The sequence below is a fragment of the Brienomyrus brachyistius genome, unplaced genomic scaffold (genome assembly GCF_023856365.1).
Source record: "Brienomyrus brachyistius isolate T26 unplaced genomic scaffold, BBRACH_0.4 scaffold32, whole genome shotgun sequence".
NCBI lineage: Eukaryota > Metazoa > Chordata > Actinopteri > Osteoglossiformes > Mormyridae > Brienomyrus > Brienomyrus brachyistius.
In genome coordinates this window covers 4,864,240-4,885,958 of record NW_026042307.1, presented here as the reverse complement: position 1 = coordinate 4,885,958, position 21,719 = coordinate 4,864,240, and the positions used below count along the sequence as shown (strand labels likewise).

General features: G+C 41.7%; 1 long non-coding RNA gene across 2 annotated transcripts in view; it reads left to right on the top strand.

The window, feature by feature from the left end:
- Nucleotides 1-620: 620 nt before the first annotated feature.
- The window catches only part of LOC125721219 (uncharacterized), a 73,272-nt gene continuing 52,173 nt past the window's right edge, over nucleotides 621-21,719 (top strand). Inside the window, exons 1-4 of one of the 2 annotated variants that reach the window (XR_007385733.1) lie at nucleotides 621-968; nucleotides 1,514-1,633; nucleotides 2,121-2,167; nucleotides 2,324-2,610. This is a non-coding gene — a long non-coding RNA (uncharacterized LOC125721219). Of the gene's footprint in view, nucleotides 969-1,513; nucleotides 1,634-2,120; nucleotides 2,168-2,323; nucleotides 2,611-21,719 lie in introns of those variants that run through there. The other variant, XR_007385734.1, reaches the window with a different exon arrangement.

Below are 21,719 nucleotides of genomic sequence, written 5' to 3'. Positions count from 1 at the left end.
TGCATAAGAAAATAAATAGGAGGAACTACGAAACCAAGTAATTCCTTTTACTATGTATACTTTTTCTTTAATGTTAAAAGATAGACAAACTAGTAATGGGCAAACAGCTCTTCGGCTCTTGAATTAAATTATGCAGGTACTACAGCAAAATGCTCAAAAATACCAAAACACATCAAGAGCTAAATATGCAAAAACAATAAATACCTTCCTGTGGAAAAGGGGCAACATAAACCAAATGTAAAGTCACGAAAATCATGAAAATATAAAGTACACTTTACACACTTCATTTCTTTGAATTGAAATTAATTATATTCATCTACCTTCATACATTAATACAAGACATTATATGATTATAATGTTTGTTATTATCATATAATTTTTATTTAGGTATTATGTAGGTGCAGTTAATGTATAGTGTTACCTGATATATACTAATAAGCAGTAATACAATAAAAAGAGAGAAGAATGTCAGCTGTTCTCCAAGAAGTTACTGATTTCTTGGATGGCTAGAAGAACATCGATTCAGTTCCCAAAAATCTGTAAGAACAATTTTTGAGGATCTGTATTTTCCATTGTTATTCTCAAAGGGCTGTCATCATGACTATTTTGCTTTTCAGGTAAAGACTCCAACAGCAGGACTGTGGTACAGCAGCCTGTGTCTGACACATTGCAGCCAGGAGACTCTGTGAGCCTGCAGTGTACGATAGAGACTGGGAGCTGTGCAGGAGAACACAGTGTTTACTGGTTCAGACATGGATCAGGAGAATCCCTTCCTGGAGTCATTTACAGCCATGGAAACAGCAGTGATGAGTGTGAGAAGAGCCCTGAGGCTGGATCTCCTACACGGAGCTGCGTCTACAGCCTCCCCAAGGGGAACCTCAGCCTCTCCGATGCTGGGACTTACTACTGCGCTGTGGCCATGTGTGGGGAGATGCTGTTTGGGAACGGCACATAGCTGGATATAGATGGTAACACCCAGTGTGGGGAGATGCTGTTTGGGAACGGCACACAGCTGGATATAGATGGTAGCACCCAGTGTGGAGAGTATATCTGCTTCAAAGTTTTATTTAGCTTATTCTGCTATTAAGACATTTATTTCTTTTTTTAATGTAATGAATTTTCTAATTTAAGTGCTTAAATTAAATTACACAGATGTTAATTTAATAATTATCCATCCATCCATCCATTTTCCAAACCGCTTATCCTATTGGGTCGCGGGGGGTCCGGAGCCTAATTTAATAATTATTTCAAATATTAATATCCATCCATCCATCCATTTTCCAAACCGCTTATCCTATTGGGTCGCGGGGGGTCCGGAGCCTAATTTAATAATTATTTCAAATATTAATATAAATTGTTAAAATGCAAAATACTAGAAGTTCATGTTAAAAATGGACTATTTACAAAACAACTGCTGTAATGTGTTATCGATTTGATCTTTAACTAATGTAATGTAAGCAAATGGGAAATGTGTCTCTATATCATTATGCTGAAATCTATCTCTTTGTTACAGGCTTTCAGAAGCTGCTGGATCCTCTTCACTCTGGCTTGCTGATAGTTTTATCTTGCATCATTATTCTGAACGTTGCTCTCATTTGTATAAGATGTAAACTGACCTGTACACACTGTGCAGGTACGCTGCCCGGCTTTATGCACTCAGAAGGACAAAATGTAGATTTTAACAAATTATAGAAATATAAAATTGTTTTATGATAGATAACATTTTCATATTAAAACCACTCTTGCAGGTAATACAGTTTTAAAATCCATTATTAAATCTCACCTTATTTATATAAACCTTTTTGTACTGTAAGATTTACATTTTTGTATTATATCTTTCATATTTTGCAAAATCTATTGAAATATACATGTTGCAATAAGTTGCATATCAATAACTTTTATTACCAAGATCTCCTTTATAGCAATTTTATTATATATGATATATGAGAACAAATGACACGTATCCAAACATGCACACTTAAATTGACAGAAGTCATTTTTACTTTCATTTTTGAGACAAAAAGGATGTTGATTGCTTGAAAATTCGGAATGTTATCTGACCACGGTATGATACCGTGCGAAATTAAATAATATATTGATGTGTTATATATTTTAAACAGATGAAAAGAACAGTGATATATCAAAAGTGGAATGGTCACGCAAGCAAGTATGTAATAAATATTTCAAATTACAAATCGTCAGTAAAACAAATGAACCTCAGACTGATTTCCATCCTGGGATCAGCATTTTAAGTGCTATTTGTGAAAATAGGTAATAGCAAACCGATTTGATCCATCCAATTCTGCCATCTTTGTCTCCACAGTGCCATGACGAGGACACACTGAATTACGCTGCCCTGAACCTTAAGAAGCCAAAACCCAGGAGACAGAAGAAAGACGGGAATAATGACACTCTGTATTCTGACCTCCGCTACAGAGATTATGAATAAAGATGCTTCTCATTCATGTCAGTCACACAGAGTGTTCAGGGTGTAGCTTTAATAATGTTCAGAGGAGGGCAGGGGAGCCAGTGCTTCTGAGACTGAATCACGGGATTTTACGGAGCACCGGTGCTGAGTTTGGTGTCAGTGTGTTTGGGGCGCATTTTTACTGGAAGTGCAAATGTTCAAGCCAGACTGGGGGCTGAGGGAGGGGGAGAGGGGAGCCACAGAGATTATTTCTTCATGGCATGGGGGGGAATAAGCGGCTTTAATGTTGTGGAAAGGCTGAGTTGCTGCAATCAGTTCTTTGATGTCACACATGCTTACTTGTCTCCCTTGTGTACCATGCTGAATGGTTTGGGGCAAACGCACAGGGACTGATCGATTATATTAAACAGATGAAAGAAACTGAATGAAAATTTCAAGTGTTCTTAAATTACGTTTTTCATTTAATTGTGTGTTCTGGATGTATTTTTGAGTATATACATGTACCTGTATATGTACCTGTATATATACCTGTGTCGTTAATAACGATGTGGATAATTAAGAAAGAGGAGTTTTGTTTCTTGCTCCCTGTCTTGTTACTTGGCTCACAAACATACACACACATAGACACACACACAAACATACACAGACACACAAACACACACACACATAGACACACACACACACAAACACACATGCACACATGCACACACACACACTGCTACGGCTCTGTAAGAACACTACCATGCTCTTTTGTGTGAGTGGGGTGGGGGGTGTTAAATAAGATGAAAATGACAATGGCTGTACTTTTGTTATGTCAGTTGTGTTTCTATAGTCATTGTATCATATTCCACAAGCTTTTTATTCTACAAGATATACAAGCCAGTCAGTGTATTCAGTGGGGTGTTCAGGAGTCATTAGGTTCTGAAAAATGTCTTGCATTTAAAACATAATGTACTTTTGAATACTTAAGTATTTTTAGATGCAAATACTCCAGTACTTTAACTGAAGTAAAAAATTAACTGAAAAACTTTGAGTATTATTTGACGAGGAGTATCTATACTTAACTCAAGTAGTGAAGTTGTGTACTTTGTCCACCTCTGTCCAAAAGTGACATACAGCTGTAAGCTGTTTGGGTTTGTTTGTCTGCTGAGTGCTTCTCTGCAGTGCTGCAGATGTTTCCACTGGTTAGATGCAGCTCAGGAAGACTGACCCACTGACTGCACTGTGCTGGACTCACTTTGCAAAGAGTAAAAACCACACAGACAGAACAATATCTGCTTCTTGTAAGACCCTGTTTCCTCTCTACCTCACCCAGGTCACGCTTTCAAGTATTCAGCCTAAGTTATTTTATCCAAACAAGCCACCATTATTATTCATGCAGCTGGACATTTGACTGGAGCACATGATTGCTACATATCACTACTGTACATGGAACGGAATGTACAGTTTTCACAACAGAACTTTAGAAAAGCAAAATTCTCATCAGTCCACATCTCTAACCACCACACATCCTAGGGCTCCCATTTATAATGGTACATTTTTGTTTTATTCACATTCTTTTTCATCACACAGATAAACACCATCCATTAATCTTACAGCATGTATCCTGGTCAGGGTGATGGGGACGACACCACCTATATCGAGTGTGATTTAAGGCCAAGACCTTAAAAGGGAGAGTCAAGACTGAGGCTTGTTACAAGAGCAGTGGGGCACAAAACAACAAACAACATCATTATGAATGTAAAAGAAATGGATGTATATATAAATATAGGGTAATAATAGAAACAAAAAATAAGAATATATTACATACAGAGGAATATTATAGGAATATTAAAATTAACTTATACACAATCCTTAACTTATACACAATCCTATTGCATGTAACATTATTGCTCATGTGCCAGATATTAGCCTCCCAAAGGAAGCTGCCACACAGGGCATAATGCACTGGCTCAATGCAACACTGCACATCAGTGAATAAGGAGGAACAATATTGCAGATCAGCAGCAGATAGAAACTGTATCAGAAGACAGTGAACAGGGGAAAAGTTCAATGAGCAGAGTGCAGATTATAAAGCCTGACTGCTGTGGGGCCCAATGACCTGCGGTACCGTTCTGTCACACGCCGGGTGTCTGAGTCTCTTACTGAAGGAGCTGCCCTTACGGGCCTCCATAGTCTGCTGGGGGGGTGAGAGGTGTCACATAAAATTGATGACAGCCTTGTTATCAGCCTGCTCTCATCCATCTACTCTACAGTGCCAAGGGACGCTCCTCCCTGATGATGAGAGGAGTCTAAGCATGTGGACATTTGGGATAATGTGAGTTCAGAACTGGATGGTCAGCTGTACGACTTCCAGTCTGTAGGCAGACTCATCACCTTCAGTTATGATGGCAAACACAGTAGTATCACCTGCAAAATTCAGGATCTTCACTGGAGCAGCAGTGATTTGTGTAGAAATTGAAGAGAAGAGGGAGAGCACAGAGCCTGGAGGAGCTCAGTGCTGAGGGTCAGCGTGTCTGATGTGTGCTGTAAGCATACAGATGTCCTGCATTTGTGGAACATTTTGTTTGTGCTGCTGTTTATATGTGTTGTTGACGCTGCAGTCAGTAATTTTCCACTAGCAGTCTCACCTCTGCATTTTACAGGAAGACTGACCGACTGAGAGCAGGGTGTTTGTGTCTCTCTTCTCAGTGAGCGAAAACCACACAACCATCAGGTCCTCAGCTCAGGCCCACTGCTTCACTAGAAAAACCACAAAGGGTATTTTTATCTAAAAGTGGGTGAGCAAGTGAGATGTTATTGACAGCATGAATTTGTCTACTAACATTTTAAATTCAAACCTAAAAAGCAGTATGTCCAGGATGTCAGTAATTACATTTAGTCAGTATGAACAATTTGGGTGCAATAATATAGAATAATGTAGAATTTTGCATAATTCAGTTAATACCAGTAAGATACCGATCATTAACACTATAAGGTCATGTTGCTGAATCTCATTGTTAAAGTTAAATGAATCTACGCATTTTTATACACACAAGACTGTGCTTAGTTCATCTTTCAGTCAAAATCACACAGTGAGGCAAATCTGACCATCTTAATTGTTTTTGCTTGTGTGGAATGGCATCCCATGCAGGCCTGTGCTCTGTGCTTCCTGGGACAGGTCCCACCCTCTCCAGACCCCGATGAGAATTAGTAGTCGCTGGATAAAAGATTGACAAAAGATAAAAATACAAAAGTCATTCTTGCTGTCTAACCTCTGATTACTGCATGACATTTCTGATTTCTGATAACTGATAAGTAGAAAATATGTTTAGTCTCTTGCTTGGTGGTAAGAAAAAAGGAGAACCACAAAGAGCACAGTCATTTTCAAGGTTATTTCTCACTGGTCAGTGTGAAAGGCTGCGTCATTAATATAACGCCGGGCTCAGCACAGTGACTGCACCTGCGCTGCACTGTAGAACACAAGCCAGGCTGCAGACCATCAGCCCTGAAAGTTAAAACAGGACTCGTATGTGTGTCATGTGGTGTTTAATAAAAATTTACAGGACAGAACATAGTGGATTCAGTTTCCTTTGCTCTTACACTCCCAGTCCAAAGTGTGGCCACGACTGCTGTCAATGCATCTGTCTCTTTTTTCACCTTAATTTTTCACCTGTGTTATTCACCTTAATATCAAAAGGCTCCAAAGCAGTACAGTAATGCAGAACAAATATTGTAACTAACAAGGAAGTGGGGAGGTAATGGACAGAAGTGTTGGTTTTTGGTAACTCCACTCCTCTGACCTCCACTGTAATTTTAGGTTCCTTGGAACAATATTGTAAACCAGTCATCACACATCACACACATAAAGTCGACACCAACCTTAAGTTTGACACTCAGATAAGGTTAGTTGTCAAGTCAAGCTTTTTACAATTGAGGCAGTTGGCCAAAATAAAGCCAATTCTTTCTAGGCAACACTTTGAGACAGTAATCCACTCTTTTGTCACTACTAGTTTGGACCACTGTAACGCCCTCTATGTTGGGGTTAGAGGCTCCACTATTGTTCACCTCCAGAAGGTTCAAAATGCTGCCGCACATGGAAATATGAGCATGTCTCCCCCATTTTAGCCTCACTCCACTGGCTGCCCGTACATTTTAGGATTCATTTTAAAATTCTGTTATTTGCTTTTAAAGCCCTCAGTGGTCTTGCTCCATCTGACCTCTGTGAGCTGCTTCACCCTTACACCCCCACCCGCTCTCTCAGGTCAGCTGATCAGCTGTTCCTGACGGTTCCTAAGACTCAGCGTGAGCTTAGAGGGGATCGAGCCTTTGCAGTCGCAGCTCCTAAAATGTGGAATGACTTGCCTTTTCACATTAGAGAGGAATCCCCTCTGTCCGTTTTTAAATCTCTTCTAATCTCTTCTCCTTCACCTTTGACACATTGTGAGATGTTAATTTTAATAGTAAATCTTATTTTAATCTTAGCCTTTTCTTTATTAATTAATTGATTTTTTTAAATTTTTATTAATGGCCTTTTACTCACATTGAATGTTTTGGTTTTTATTAAATTTCTTTTACTTCGTTTTTAAGTGTGTGAATGTTTTTATTTATTCCTTTGTGCAGCACTTTGGTCCATAAGGTTGTTTAAAGTGCTTTTCAAATAAAGAGCTGGATTGGATTACATTGGAAGATGGCTCAACAAATCTCTTTCACAGAATGTAAAATTCGACAGAGGGCGCAAGGTGACATTCTGTCAGGGGCCCAGAATTTTTAGCTACACCTCTGTGTTACTGTGTTTTTTTTGTTCTAGCCATCAATAACTCTGGAGTTGCTATATCGCCACCTGGTGGTGAAAAGATCAGACAAAAATATGTACACATGTTACCAACAGTTTGAAATTGAAGTGCAGAGTTAACAGGTTTAATTAATCGTCCCCACGGATGCCAGTCATGAAATTTGAGAATTGCAAATTAAAACACAGGAAAAAATCAGGAACACTACAAGATAAAATATTTAGCAAACACTCAATGTGCATCCAGGGTGACAAGGGACAACTGGAGGATGATATGACAATCTGACAGTGACATTCACAGCACTTTATATGTTGCCAAAAACAGAAAAGGGGATTAAAATCAAGAATCAGAAATCATGTATGAGGGTGGGGCTGCTTGGTGGTGCAGTGATTAGCACTGTTACCTCCCACCACTGGGACTCAGGTTCGAGTCTCCGCCTGGGTCACATGTGTGGGGAGTTTGCATGTTCTCTCTTGCTAAATTGGCCGTAGGAGTGCATGTGTGTGTGAATGGTGTGTGAATGTGCCTTGCAATGAGCTGCCCCCCCGTCCTGGGTTGTTCCCTGCCTCGTGCACAGATCCTGCCAGGATAGGCTCTGGACCCCCCGCGACCCAGTAGCATAAGCGGTTTAGACAATGGATGGATGTATGAGGGTGAGTCACAATGACGACAGCTGCTCTGTTGACTTGGTCCCAGGAGTCGTCAGCGTTGGTCTGCCGGGGCCCCCGTCCTGTCTGTGGAAGCACCCGTCTTGTTGGCTGTTCTCTCTGCCTGGGCCCCCTCTCCTGCTGCCTCACGTTTGGGTTGAAGTGGCTCCCCAGTGCTTCTGTAAAGCTCTTTGTGTATCTTAGAAAAGGGCTGTATAAATGTAACATTCATTCATTTATTCAAGGTCCCAGCCAGAAGAGTGCAGTACTACACTGTCCCCCACAGCCTGAATCAGCTGGATGTTATAGGATTAAGACACTTCCTGCATTAGGCCATTTACCCTCAGTGTATTTCCATACCCTGACAGGATGGATGACAATACTATGGCCCTAATTTTCAATACACAGTTTTCACAGGAGTCTCACCCTCATCCACATTCTCTGCATTCCTTATCTCATGCTTCTTTGCCACCCGCATCTCCTCTGCCTGCTTTGTCTCATTTTCCCACAATTGAAACACCGTCCAATTTGTCTCTGTTTTAGTTCTACCACATTAGTCCCTGAGCAACCAGTCTGATCCCGTTCCTCTAATTTCAGACGCATCTGGCTTATCTGATTGGGACTGAAGCTGCTGTTACTAGGAAAACCACATTCGTCCCACTGGGGCAGGTCTGACACCGCGTCCTTCCCATATGTCTCCCATAATTGTTGTACAGAATTTCAGCTGGAGTTCTTTCCCAGAAGCAAGTAATTTCACTTTAGCACCTGTTCAGTAAAAGTCAAGTAGGTCTTTAATGTTATTTTTAACTTTACACAGTTGAGTATAGTACAGTTACAAAAGAAACTGTTTCCCTCGGACCAAGGTGCTACTTAAATTAACAGAAGACTAACACATACCAACCTAGCAACATACTGTATGGTGCATAATGAGCAAAAACTGTGCAAACATTGCAGGACAGTGCAAAAAGAGAGGACAACTGACACCAACGAGCACAAACAGCACAGTAAACCCAGTACTGAGAAGGCGCAGTTTGGTTGTCCAATGAGGTAGCAATAAAAATAAATAAAAGTAACTGTAAACATGGCGACAATAAGATAAAAAATAGTAGTTAAATAATAAAGTGTGTTAATGAGTGTATGTGTGTGTGGTATCAGATTAGTCCCTGAGAGTTCAGTAGTCTGACGGCATGGGGGATAAAGCTGTTTGAGTCTGGCTGTAAAGGCCCGAATGCTCCGGGACCTATTTCCAGAAGGCAGGAGGGTGAAACGATAATGTGAGGGGTGGGTGGGGTCATCCACAATGGTGGTGGCTTTGCGGATGCAGTGTGTGGTGTGAATATCTGTGATGGAGGGGAGAGATATGTTAGGGTTATCTTCTTCTGAAGATGCGCTGGAAACAAACCAGTCTCTGAACACAGAACAACGCAGACAGCTGTGATGACGTTTTACTTGCTGCAAGGTGTAGGGAATCCACTTGCAGAGTCTCCGCAGTTTCAGCAAAATGATGGTTTATTGAACAGCAAAAATAATACAATGTAATACAGTGTAGAGACACACCGGGTACTGAAAGGCAGCTCAGATACAAATTGAAGACAGTTCTTCACCCCCCTTTATACCCAAAAAGGCCCTCCCCACCAAGGTGTTGTGTGTAGGTGTTGTGAGTGAATTTACATATAAAGAGTGACCCCCTGGAGTGTGAGGATCCTGAGACAGGGACGGGACAGGACAGGGTGGAGACTTTTATGATCATTGTAATTCAATTCTTATCACCTTATCTTATCCTTATCACCATAGTGGTGCCAACTGGAACCCCCATTCTCTCCCTGGCTTCCCCCATGATCATAAATTCCTAACATTGTCTGCATTCAAATGATCAACCAAGAACCTTGGGACATTTTTACCACTTTTCCTTACAAAGGGAAGCCCGGTCCTGACCTCGAGGTGTCAGCCTCTCAGTCGAACTCAGCCAACTTCGAAAGAGTAACTCCCCTCGCAGTGTCTTTTATTGAGGTACACAAACAGGATATGCAACTGACATTGAACATTGTTTGTCACCATATATGGGGTGGAAATATTCAAGCGACAGTTCTTGAGACGTGTTATTGCTCAATTAAGATCAAGCTGCGGCAGGGTGTTGTTTCTAAGCGTCTAGCAAAATGATGATAAAAAAAGTACATATTTCTCTAACACGATACTCCCAATGATTTTCTCACCTGTCATCACTATCTGTTGTAGGGACTTGTGATCTGAGGCGACACAGTTCTCAAAGCAGACCGTGATGCAGCTGCTCAGGGTGCTTTCAACAGTTCCCCAATAGAGTGTGAGAATGGGAGATGGGCTTTTCTGAGCTTCCGTGGAGAGTAGAGGTGCTGCTGTGCTTTCCTTACTATGGAGCTGATGTTGAAGGACCTGGTGAGATTCTCCGCCAGATGGACAACAAGGAATCTGGTACTCTCTACGATCTCCACAGATGAGCCATCGATGTGCAGCAGAGAGTGGTCACTCTGTGTTTTGTGTTCTTCTAACGTCAACAACCATCTCTTTGGTCAACATTCAGAGACAGGTTGTTGGCTCTGCAGCAGTCCGATAGTCATCACACTTCCTCTTTGTATGCTGAGTCACCGTTTTTATTGATGAGACCCACAACAGTCTTGTCATCTGCCTGATGTTGATGATGGAATTCGAAATGTGCATTGCTGCTCAGTTGTGAGTCATCGGAGTTAACAGCAGTGGGCTGAGCATAAAGTCCTGGGTTCCTGCTACAGCGTCTGAGCAGTTGCCTTCGTCGCCCATAGCTCCTGCGCAGCCCGAGCAGCCGCCTCCGCTGCCCCCTGCGGCCCCAGAGCCCGAGCAGCCGCCGCCTGCTTTGCCCGTAGCTCCTGAGCAGCCGCCTCCGCTGCCCCCTGCGGCCCCAGAGCCCACGCCCGAGGCGCTCCCTCCGCCTCAAATGACTGTGCCCCCTGGGGCTCTTGTTCCTGGCCCCACTCCTGTCCCTGACCCAGCTCCAGACTTTCCTGCCCTAGTCCCCGAGGAGGTCCCGGACAGTCTGACCACCGTGTGTGCCACGCCCCCTGATTATCCACGTGTGCTTCCCTGATCGTACCCAGCTGTGTCCGATTATTTTCAATCAGTCCGGTCTATTTGAGTTCATGTCTTACTAGAGTTCAGTGTCCGTCATTGAAGTCCGTCTGCGTGAGATGTTTCCTGCACCCCGTGTTCCTAATAAATCCCCGTATCCTGCCTGCCTTGCCTGTTTCCTGCCCGTCCGCCGCTCCCGTTAAATGGCGATCGTGACACAAGGCACACGCACATCAAGTACCAATGCAGCAAATACAGATGAACAATTTAGGAGGAATACTAGTCAAAGGAAGGAAGAAAAGCAGCCCACCCTATCTCATGGTCACGGACACAAACATCAGGGAGTGTTATGAAGAAGACATCACACTTAACACCATTGGTTTTATGCAGTGAATTACACCAGAGAGAGTTTTTACATTCTAGCTGTGTTACGTAACATTCCTCAGCCTTCAGGTTTTTTCCACACAATGCACGACATGCAGGGGTGCCAAACAAAACAGCGGAACTGCAGTGTAGCCAATTATTTGTTTCAGTAGTTTTAAGAAAACTAGAACATAAAATGTTTGTTTTACTTAGTCCACAAAAGAGTTTTTACCTATCTTAGTGTATTTTACATCACATACACTCTCGGTCCGTTGTGGAGTCCATCCCACTGTAGTTGGAGAATGCTGCCATCAGTCGCTTGGTGTAGCACTCGCAGGATTTACCAGGCTCCTGTTTAAACTGATGCATCATGCCCCAGTCCATGCGCAGGAGGACCAGTCTCTGAAGGGCTGTCGCATGGTGAGGCCTGTTCTGCCTGGGGTCCAGCAGGTCACTGGCAATGTCCTTCAACTCACAGTGGGCTTGCGTTCATAGTGGGGTACCGCAGGGTTCGATTTTAGGACCACTATTGTTCCTAATTTACATAAATGATATGGATACCAATATATACAGTAAACTGGTGAAATTTGCAGATGACACCAAGGTGGGTGGTGTAGCAGATACTGAATTAGTGGCTCAGCAGCTACAGCGGGATCTTGATTTAATTAGTGACTGGGCCGATACCTGGCAGATGAAATTTAACGTCGATAAATATAAGGTACTCCATCTAGGGAGCAGAAATATAAAGTACAGGTATTTCATGGGTGTCACTGAAATAAAGGTAGCTGATCATGAGAAAGACCTTGGTGTGTATGTTGATGCTTCCATGTCCCATTCTCGCCAGTGTGGGGAAGCAATAAAAAAGGCCAATAGGATGTTGGGGTATATCTCCAGGTGTGTGGAGTTTAAGTCAAGGGAGGTAATGCTAAGATTATACAATTCCTTGGTGAGACCTCACCTAGAATATTGTGTGCAGGTTTGGTCACCATATCTTAAAAAGGACATTGTGGCCTTAGAAAAGGTGCAGCGTAGGGCCACAAAAATGATTCCTGGTCTTAGAGGAATGTCATACGAGGAACGGTTACTTGAGCTAAATCTGTTCAGTCTCAAGCAAAGGAGATTGAGGGGGGACATGATCCAGGTATATAAGATTCTAACAGGTTTGGATGCTGTTCAACCAAATAGTTACTTCAGCATTAGTTTAAATACACGAACTCGTGGCCATAGGTGGAAATTAGCGGGAGAACATTTCAAGCTGGATTTAAGGAAGCACTTCTTTACGCAGCGTGTAGAGTATGGAATAGTCTTCCTGATAATGTAGTGCAAGCTGAATCCTTGGGTTCCTTTAAATCAGAGCTAGATAAGATTTTAACGACTCTGAGCTATTAGTTTAGTTCTCCCCAAGCGAGCTTGATGGGCCGAATGGCCTCGTCTCGTTTGTATAGTTCTTATGTTCTTATGTTCAACTCCTTCATCTACAGTGTCAGATGAGCAAACCTTATCTCCCCCTTGAGGATTTGGACATACCAACATAGGGGCAAGAATTTCTGCTACCTCGTCCTGCTGCCTGAGTGTTTCGCCACGGCACTTCTTCACCGAGAAGGAGGTAGAGTCGGGTGCTGAATGGTTATGATCCTCGTCTGCAGGGGGGAGAGGGGAAGGGGCAGGGGAACCACTGGCTACTCCTCCCTCGGTGGCATAAGGAGGAAGCTGCTGTTTGGGCAGCAATGCTTGGGCAGGAGCCACACAGTTTATTTCTGGGTATCTAATTAGCGGACACCATTAGGTCCCTTCAGGGGCTCCACAGACAAACTCATTGACAAAATAGAATTGTCACAGAAAAATTCTTTGTCACATGCTCAGTCGACATGGACTGTGTGCTATTTACATATTTTTGGCACAAACGAAATCTCATATGCATATCGATGTATCTTTCGCACAAGTGGACCTCCATCACTTTAAAGAGGGTAAACTCTGATCAGGAAATTTACGACGTCAGAATAAACGGATTTTTTAACAGAAGTAACTGACATGCCCTAATAAGGAAATGCATACAATCAGAATACAATATCTGTGGTTTTTAACAGTGGTAACAATCTGATAATGAAAGGAATCAGATAAACATTTCTATAGCATGTAACAGAGCTTGCTCCCCTCCAGAACTCATTGTTCCAGTAGTTATCTGAAATCATCTGCAGGAGCTATTCTTTTATTTGTATATTAAGCATAATTATTCATGAATATTATTGATTATGTTTATTTGTTTAATGTTTTTATTTATTCGTATTTATTGTTTATAATATAATGTTATATAGTATTGCAACACTTGAAACGAGAGGTACTTGCCTGCCTTAGTGATATTTACTATTGTCTAAGTGTATTCCCACCTGTAGGAGGCAGCAATGGTTGTTATTAAAGGTGCTGAGATTACGCGGCTCAGGGCTGAAGGTGCAAAGTGAAACAGTCATTGACCGTATTTGCCATGTGTGATGGTGTCTGCATATCGGCCCTTTTGCGCCAAACAAACCAGTTCAAAGTACTGTGTGTTAAAATATCATATGAATAAATCCTCTCAAGAACTAAACTCAATATCGTATCCTCATCATTCAACGCGTCTGACTTTTGCACCTCTTACCACAAGGCAGTGGATTACATGGGGAAATTACAAACAAGGAGAATTTAATCTGTTTTTCCTCTACATTGTCGTTATTCAGAATATTACAGACTATGAACAAAAACGGACAATGTAAGAAAATAAAAAAATGTGTATGACAGAAAGCTAGAGTATTTTTGCAATGGTGAGCACTAGCTGGTTTATGTACTAGCTCACACTCAAGAAACAGCATAAATGCTACTCATACACAGTTGGGGGGCAGGGGTCAGTCCTTGTGCCTGTAATGAGGTCACCAGTTGAAACTAACCCAGCCTCAGCACGTCTGTGGGTCCTTGAGCAAGGCCCTTAACCCCCAGCTCCCTGGGCGCCCCAACAGGTAGCTGCACTTCGCGGACAACTTACTCCACAAAGAGTAAGTTGAGGGAGACATAAAAAACACAATTTCCCCACGGGGATTAATAAAGTCCATCCATCTATGGAATATTATTTAGCACTATATAACGCAGAATATAAGAATTACGATTTTATAAAAAGTATGCCAAATATCCATGATATAATCATTACAATGTAAACATTATAATGTAATCAACACAATGGAACCAACTGAGTATGTATTTGCACCTTTTGTTAGTCTGAGTTTCTGTTAGCTACTTTGTTAGTCCTGAATCTATGAATATTCACATTTTTATCGCGTATATTTTATCACTATGTAAAAGGACAAATATATTATCAACCTTTTAGTGAGACAATGTGTAAACGGCTGAAACTACCAAGGTTTACTACTGAAGGAAGGGATTCACCTGAGTTCACCAAAAGTTCATGGCTGAGTATTTTTAAAAAACCAAGTGGAGCTGCTCGCGCCACTATTATGTTCAACCGAGAGGCCAAACGGTAAAAGAAATGACTGTCAAACTTATCACCTAGGGGTAAATATAAATCTATACAAATATCACCTGCATGCACATTACTTCTTTTACAATAACCAACTCCTGATCCATACTGTTAGTCGTGAAAAAAATAACTATTGTGTACATAGAGGCCCTGTGTAAAAAGATAACTGCCAAGGAAAAGATCAAAAACATTTATTTCAAGGATTCAAAGTTTTTATGGTCATGTACAGTGTACAGTGCAGTTCTTATTTGATTAACTTGAATGTCTTCACAGACAAGACGATTAAACAAATAAAGCAGCGCAACATTACAGTAACTAACAACAAACAAAGCTCACGAGTACTATTACAATATTCATATCATTTATTTAAATTTAATTTTACCAAGTAAATTAATTGAAAAGCAGTTACCGCTTTACCTGCTTCTCGGGAGAAATAGCAGATATACAAACGTCATGTATGTAACTAAAATCTTAAGCCAATAAGGGCAAAGTTGTGTCGTAATGGAGGCGGATCCAGCCTGTGCAGCCTGCTAAGAGGTGCTGCCTGATGTGTCTTGCTCTCGCGGAGTTTTGGTACCATGTGACATGGTGACGTAATGCAACGGGCGATAAAAAATATAACCATGATGCATTGCGTCAGGACCAGAATGCATTGCTTTAAGCTAGCGCTGTATGTGGGTGCATGAAGTGGAAAGCACCCAATAATAAACATAACATTTTTTTTAAAATGTTTTCTTCACCGGTGCAGTGAATTTAAATAAAGAGCTATGATGGTGCTGCAAATGGCTTTGCATAGTAGTTAGTAGTAGCATTAGCCGCTGTGTGCGGCATTAGCTTTCTACAGTCCTTACAGATGGTTCGTGTTTTGTCTGTCTCCCTTTCGCCATTTATATTTTCCGCCGGGCACCCGAAATGCTGACACACAAAAGATTCAAAAGTGTCTGGGGTATCTACTATAGTAATTTAGTCAGATGCCGACATATTTACAGCAGCTCATTTGCAGCGCATTCGTGAAACGGCTTTTCGCTCCAACGAGAAATCTCGTCATGTTGTAATATCGCGAGATCTCGTGACACGCGTTTCACTCCCACTTCTTAGTAACAGTCATGATTTGATAAAGTGACAACCTGCGTAATAATTTGTAATACATAGAGTTTGCTATTGTTCAGGCTAGCAGACTGTTATGGCTTGAGGTTAATGGTGCCTGTTACTTGTGAATTTTCACATTTGCAGGGATCTTCTGCCTCGTGAACGTGAAACGGGTAATTATGCTAAAAGAAGAAAAAAGCAGAACTGCAATGTGTGTAAGGCTGGTGCTGATTTTTCAGTCTGAACACAGTAAAATTTATACAAATTACCTGTATTCAAACTTGTATTCTTTATATAGTTTGGTTAATTACTATTTAAAAGTTTTATCTGCGCTCCATTGTATAACTTATATTGGAGACTTGTATGTACTTTTCGATTGGAAATGGTTAGCTGTATACAGGGGCGCCGCTAAGGGGGGGAAAGTTGGGACAATTCTAAGGGCCCACGCCCTTTAGGGGCCCCCAGAGATCTGAATGGGTGTGATAGGGGGGCCCAACCTCATATTTTGTCATAGGGCCCAAAATTGCTAGCGGCGCCCCTGGCTGTATATACTTTGAATATTTTTATGATTAATTTCTTTGTTTATTTAATTTGGCAACAGATCTGCACTTTTAGCAGTATTGCTGTCAATTTTTGTGAAAGTTGTTACTAAATAAAACAAAAGAAGCAGACTTGTGTAAATCCTATATTGGTCGTGTATTCTTCCTGTAGCGTAGTGACAGCTTTTTGTACGGAAGCCGTGAACGGCTGTGCTTGCAAATATATTTTCTTCTGAATAATTAGAAGGATAAGCATATTTTGTCGCCGCCGCGAGATAGTCATGCCATACACAGCTCTGCTCGTTTTTGTACTGTAACCGTGTTACTTAATTTGCGAATCCATGAATTTAACGTTGACATTAAGTCAACATTGACATTGACAACGTTGACATTAAGTGTTGCACCTATCTAGTGTTTTACCGTGAAGGGCATGTTATATCTTGTCTCTAAGTCGCACTATGGTCCAGGGGAATGCTATGTCATATTAGAACATGTGTCGATGATGTGGCAATATAAATATTTTAGAATACTGTCAGTTTTAGTTTCAGAAATCCATCATTTGAGAAAAAAGGCCAGTCACGACAAATATATATGGAATATAACAACAGAGGTTAGCTGTATTTGTTTAAGTGTAAAGATGCACATAGAAACATGCATGAGCTCATCTGAGAATAAACTGAATGCAATGAAGATTTGTGACTCCTGCTGGAAAATGCGAATAGTGGCAGGGTCTTCAAGCAGTACATTTGTCTGAGAGTCAGTTAATATTAGGAAAGGCACCGTTTTTTTTTCAATGGCGCTAATTATCAAGAAGGAAATGGAGTACCCCAGTACCTGGTTTACGGGCACTGGAAGCTCCAGTATCAGTCAGACTTTCATGTAAGTATATGTGTGTTTAATGACTTGTGCATGTTTCATCTTTACCAGGGGCAGAGGGGAAACTCAATAAATAGCCTTCTCTCACACTTCCAGGCCTGCAGAACTGAGCATGTCCCCTGGTTTTGTGCATATGTCTGTAGGCTTTGAGTTTTTCCTATGGGGGCTTCAATTTCCTCCCAGAGTACAAATACGTGCAGATCAGTTGCATTGGGGAGTCCATACTGTGATGCTGAGTGGGTGTAGGAGGAGATTGAGAGATGAAACTCCGGATGATTTACTCCCTCGGCTAACTAACCAGAACAGGATCGTACCAATACCAAAATGATAAGTTTATAAATGTTTTTCACTACCCTGATTCATTCAGTTATTTCTGTTTGTTAATTCCATCCCCCAAGCAAATACATAAATAAACAAACAAATATTCAGGGGGAATGTGTCATAGGTGATAGAATCAGTGGATGAATCTAAAGAAAAAAAGTAATGATTTCTTTCTCTCCAAAACACAATGCACAAAACTCTTAAGTTAGGTAAGACATTGAAATTTTATGACAGTAGCATGATGCAGAGGAACAACAGAAGGAAAAATCTAACTAAACCTGAGTCAACTAGGACTAATTACACTAAATTAAGTGGAACACACAAAATACCTAAAACAACTTAATAAACAAGCAAGAAATATTACATTTGATTAACTATACTGATGCCTGAGGGAAGTTCTTGTGCATAATGCAGCAAGTATATACAGCTGCAGAGACACTACACATAGTGCAAATAAATTAAAAAGTATACAGTACACACACTGATTCCTGAAAAATCTAAATACCATGGAATACTAATGAAATACTGATGATGATGATAATAATAGAAATAATAATGAATTAGTTTAGGGTATTATGCAATTGACATGTACAATTAAAAAAGAAATTGCACCAGACATTTCCTGTGGCAAAGAAGGGTTGCTTTGTGCCACATTACTCAAGTCAATTCACTTTATTTTGTATAGTACATTTTCATAGCCTTACATTGTCTCAAAGCACTTTACTTTGTCCCTGCCCAATTGTCCCAGTGAGCAAGATCTAGCCTGAAAAATTAGAAAGCGACATTGGCAAGGATAAACTCAGTCATAGTAAGAAACCTTTGGAGGAACCAGAGTGAAAGGGGGAGCCCATCCTCCACAGGTCAGAAGTCACGTTAACAAAGTCCTGATTTATATGGTTTATATGGTTCAATTAGTTAAGTCCGGATGTAAATACAGAATAACTGGCAGCAGGGCACACAGGAAAGACGTAAACAGGCAGGAGGGCAGGCAGGAGGGTGGCACAGGCAGGACGTAATGGGCAGGAGGGCGGGCAGGCAGGGCAGCACAGGCAGCCAGAACTGTTTTGCCACTGCAGTTTGTTTTACAATTTCATCTGCATTTGTTCCCCCAAGGTATAACAGCAGCTAATTTATGAACATGCTGCTTTTCAGAAAAGAAGTTTAATTTCCAGGAGCATGACCAGTGCATACATTTAGTGTTGATGGTTCTTTGTAAAATGGATGTTCTGTACTTTTATTGATCTGTCCATCCATCCATCCATCCATCCATCCATCCATCCATCCATCCATTCATCCATTTTCTAACTACTTCTGATGAAGTTCCGGGTTATGAGGTATCCTGAAGCCCAGGCAATATGGGACAAACACACACATGCACACACATAGGGTATACCTATCCTTATGGGGCCCGCTCATTGACTTCTATTGGATAAATGCTAACGCTAACTATGACAATCTTAACCCCCACCCTGCCCTAACCATAACCATAAGTAACCAAGCAAAATAAAAGAGGTTTTGCATTTTTAGTTTTTCCACAGCAGTCACAGATTTTTATAAAATAGAGTTTTCCTGGTTTTCAGTTTCGTGGTCCCCATAAGGGAAAAAAAAAACAGGTATTTATCACGCTATGGGGTAGGATAGGTATACCCGCTCGCACACACACACACAGACATGCACACAAATGGATAGATCACCACAGTTACTATGGATGTCGATCCTGCAATAATGAGACAGAACTATCATACTTAACAGGATCATATCCCTAGTTCTACATATGCATAATTATATTTAAAAAAGATCCCACGCACCTAGCACATGAGATGTTTGAACTTCTGCCCTCTGGTAAACGTTACCGCAGTATGCATTGCAGAACAACCAGATTTAATAAGAGCTTCTAACCCCAAAGCCATCAGAATACTAAATGCTAATGAACATACGTTTATGTGAAACCCTACTCTCTCTTACTCTCTGTGCACTTTATTACCACAACTGGTATTAAGTTTACTTTTTATTTATACAGTATAGTGCAATAATATAATCACGATTTGTGTGTGAGTGTGCCCTGTGATGGGCTGCCCCCCATCCTGGATTGTTCCCTGCCTCGTGCCCATTCCACATTCCGGGATAGGTTCCGGACCACCCGCGACCCAGTAGGATAAGCAGTTTGGAAAATGGATGGATGGATATAACTAACATAAGACAGACATTACACCTAACAAACAATAAACACGAAATAAAGGAGTGGATACAAAAAAAATGTAATGCAATGACCAGATTTAACACCTGGATTATGTCCCCCCTTAGTCTCCTTTGCTCGAGGCTAAACAGATTCAGCTCAGCTAACCTCTCCTCATTAAACATTCCTCTAAGACCAGGAATCATTCTCCCAGCCAAGCAAGCCTGAGTCCGGCTTCCACTCCCCCGATCCCCAGCAATGTTAACTTGGAAGGGCGTATTCTGTATGCACAACTGAGACAACCCAGGTGGAGCTTATCGGCTGGCAAAATTGCCTTCAGGTATCACCCACCCTAGTGAGAGTCCAAGCTAGGGCCGTTCTCAGAACTCACCCTAAACGAAGTCCTGCTCAAAAGTTGTAATGACCGCCTGAGGTACCTGTCAGCCTTGCCCGTAATGAGTCAGTGGGTGTAGCCGGGCTGACACGCTTTTGGGCATCCAATTGCTGAGAACTCCCCTTCGGTTCTGACAAACTGTACGATCACAAGCAGTGACAGCAGAGCCACAGACAAGCTCAACCAACAGAGAGCGAATGGTAAGCACCCAGCACCCGAAGGGCTCAACTGATCACATCCAAACGACTTCCTGATGGGATTGTGTACGTAACTGGTTTACTGTTGTTAATAGTGGTTGAACTTCTATGCAAGTCCCCTTGTTGGGGGAGATGGAATGAATGAAAGCATAAGGTGAAATAAAACCTAAAATAAATCAAAAAGGTTAAACGGGAATCAAACCAAATGAATTGTGTTTCTTATTCAATTGTAAACATCAATTAGTTATGCAACAATAACCTAATTGGATGTTAATGTATTGTGATCAAACTGATTTAGTCTGTGAAGTTGATTCCTGCTTTCAGGCAAGAACCTGTGTGTCCAATTATGCGTGTTGTATCACCGCAGTTGACCACCAGAGACCCAACTCAGATGTTGTTAACCTACTATGGCGGACCACTAGAGGTGCAATTTCAATGGAGTGGCACTGCTATGGCTTGCCACTAGAAGCGCAATTTCAAAATTGAGTGGTAGTTCTATGCCTGACCACTAGAAGTGCAATTTCGAAATGGAGTGGTAGTTCTATGCCTGACCACCGGGGGCGCAATATCGAAATGGAGTTGTAGTTCTATGCCTGACCACTGGAGGCGCGATTTTGAAATGGAGTGGTAGTTCTATGCCTGACCACTGGAGGCGCAATTTCGAACTGGAGTGGTAGTTCTATGCCTGACCACCGGGGGCGCAATATCGAAATGGAGTGGTACTTCTATGCCTGACCACCGGGGGCGCAATATCGAAATGGAGTGGTAGTTCTATGCCTGACCACCGGGGGCGCAATTTCGAAATGGAGTGGTAGTTCTATGCCTGACCACTAGAGGCACGATTTCGAAATGGAATAGTAGTTCTATGCCTGACCACTAGAGGCGCGATTTCGAAATGGAGTAGTAGTTCTATGGCTTGTCACTAGAAGCGCAATTTCAAAATTGAGTGGTAGTTCTATGCCTGACCACTAGAAGCGCAATTTCGAAATGGAGTGGTAGTTCTATGCCTGACCACCGGGGGCGCAATATCGAAATGGAGTGGTAGTTCTATGCCTGACCACTAGAGGCGCGATTTCGAAATGGAGTAGTACTTCTATGGCTTGCCACTAGAAGCGCAATTTCAAAATTGAGTGGTAGTTCTATGCCTGACCACTAGAAGCCCAATTTCGAAATGGAGTGGTAGTTCTATGCCTGACCACCGGGGGCGCAATATCGAAATGGAGTGGTAGTTCTATGCCTGACCACTAGAGGCGCGATTTCGAAATGGAGTGGTAGTTCTATGCCTGACCACTAGAGGCGCAATTTCGAACTGGAGTGGTAGTTCTATGCCTGAC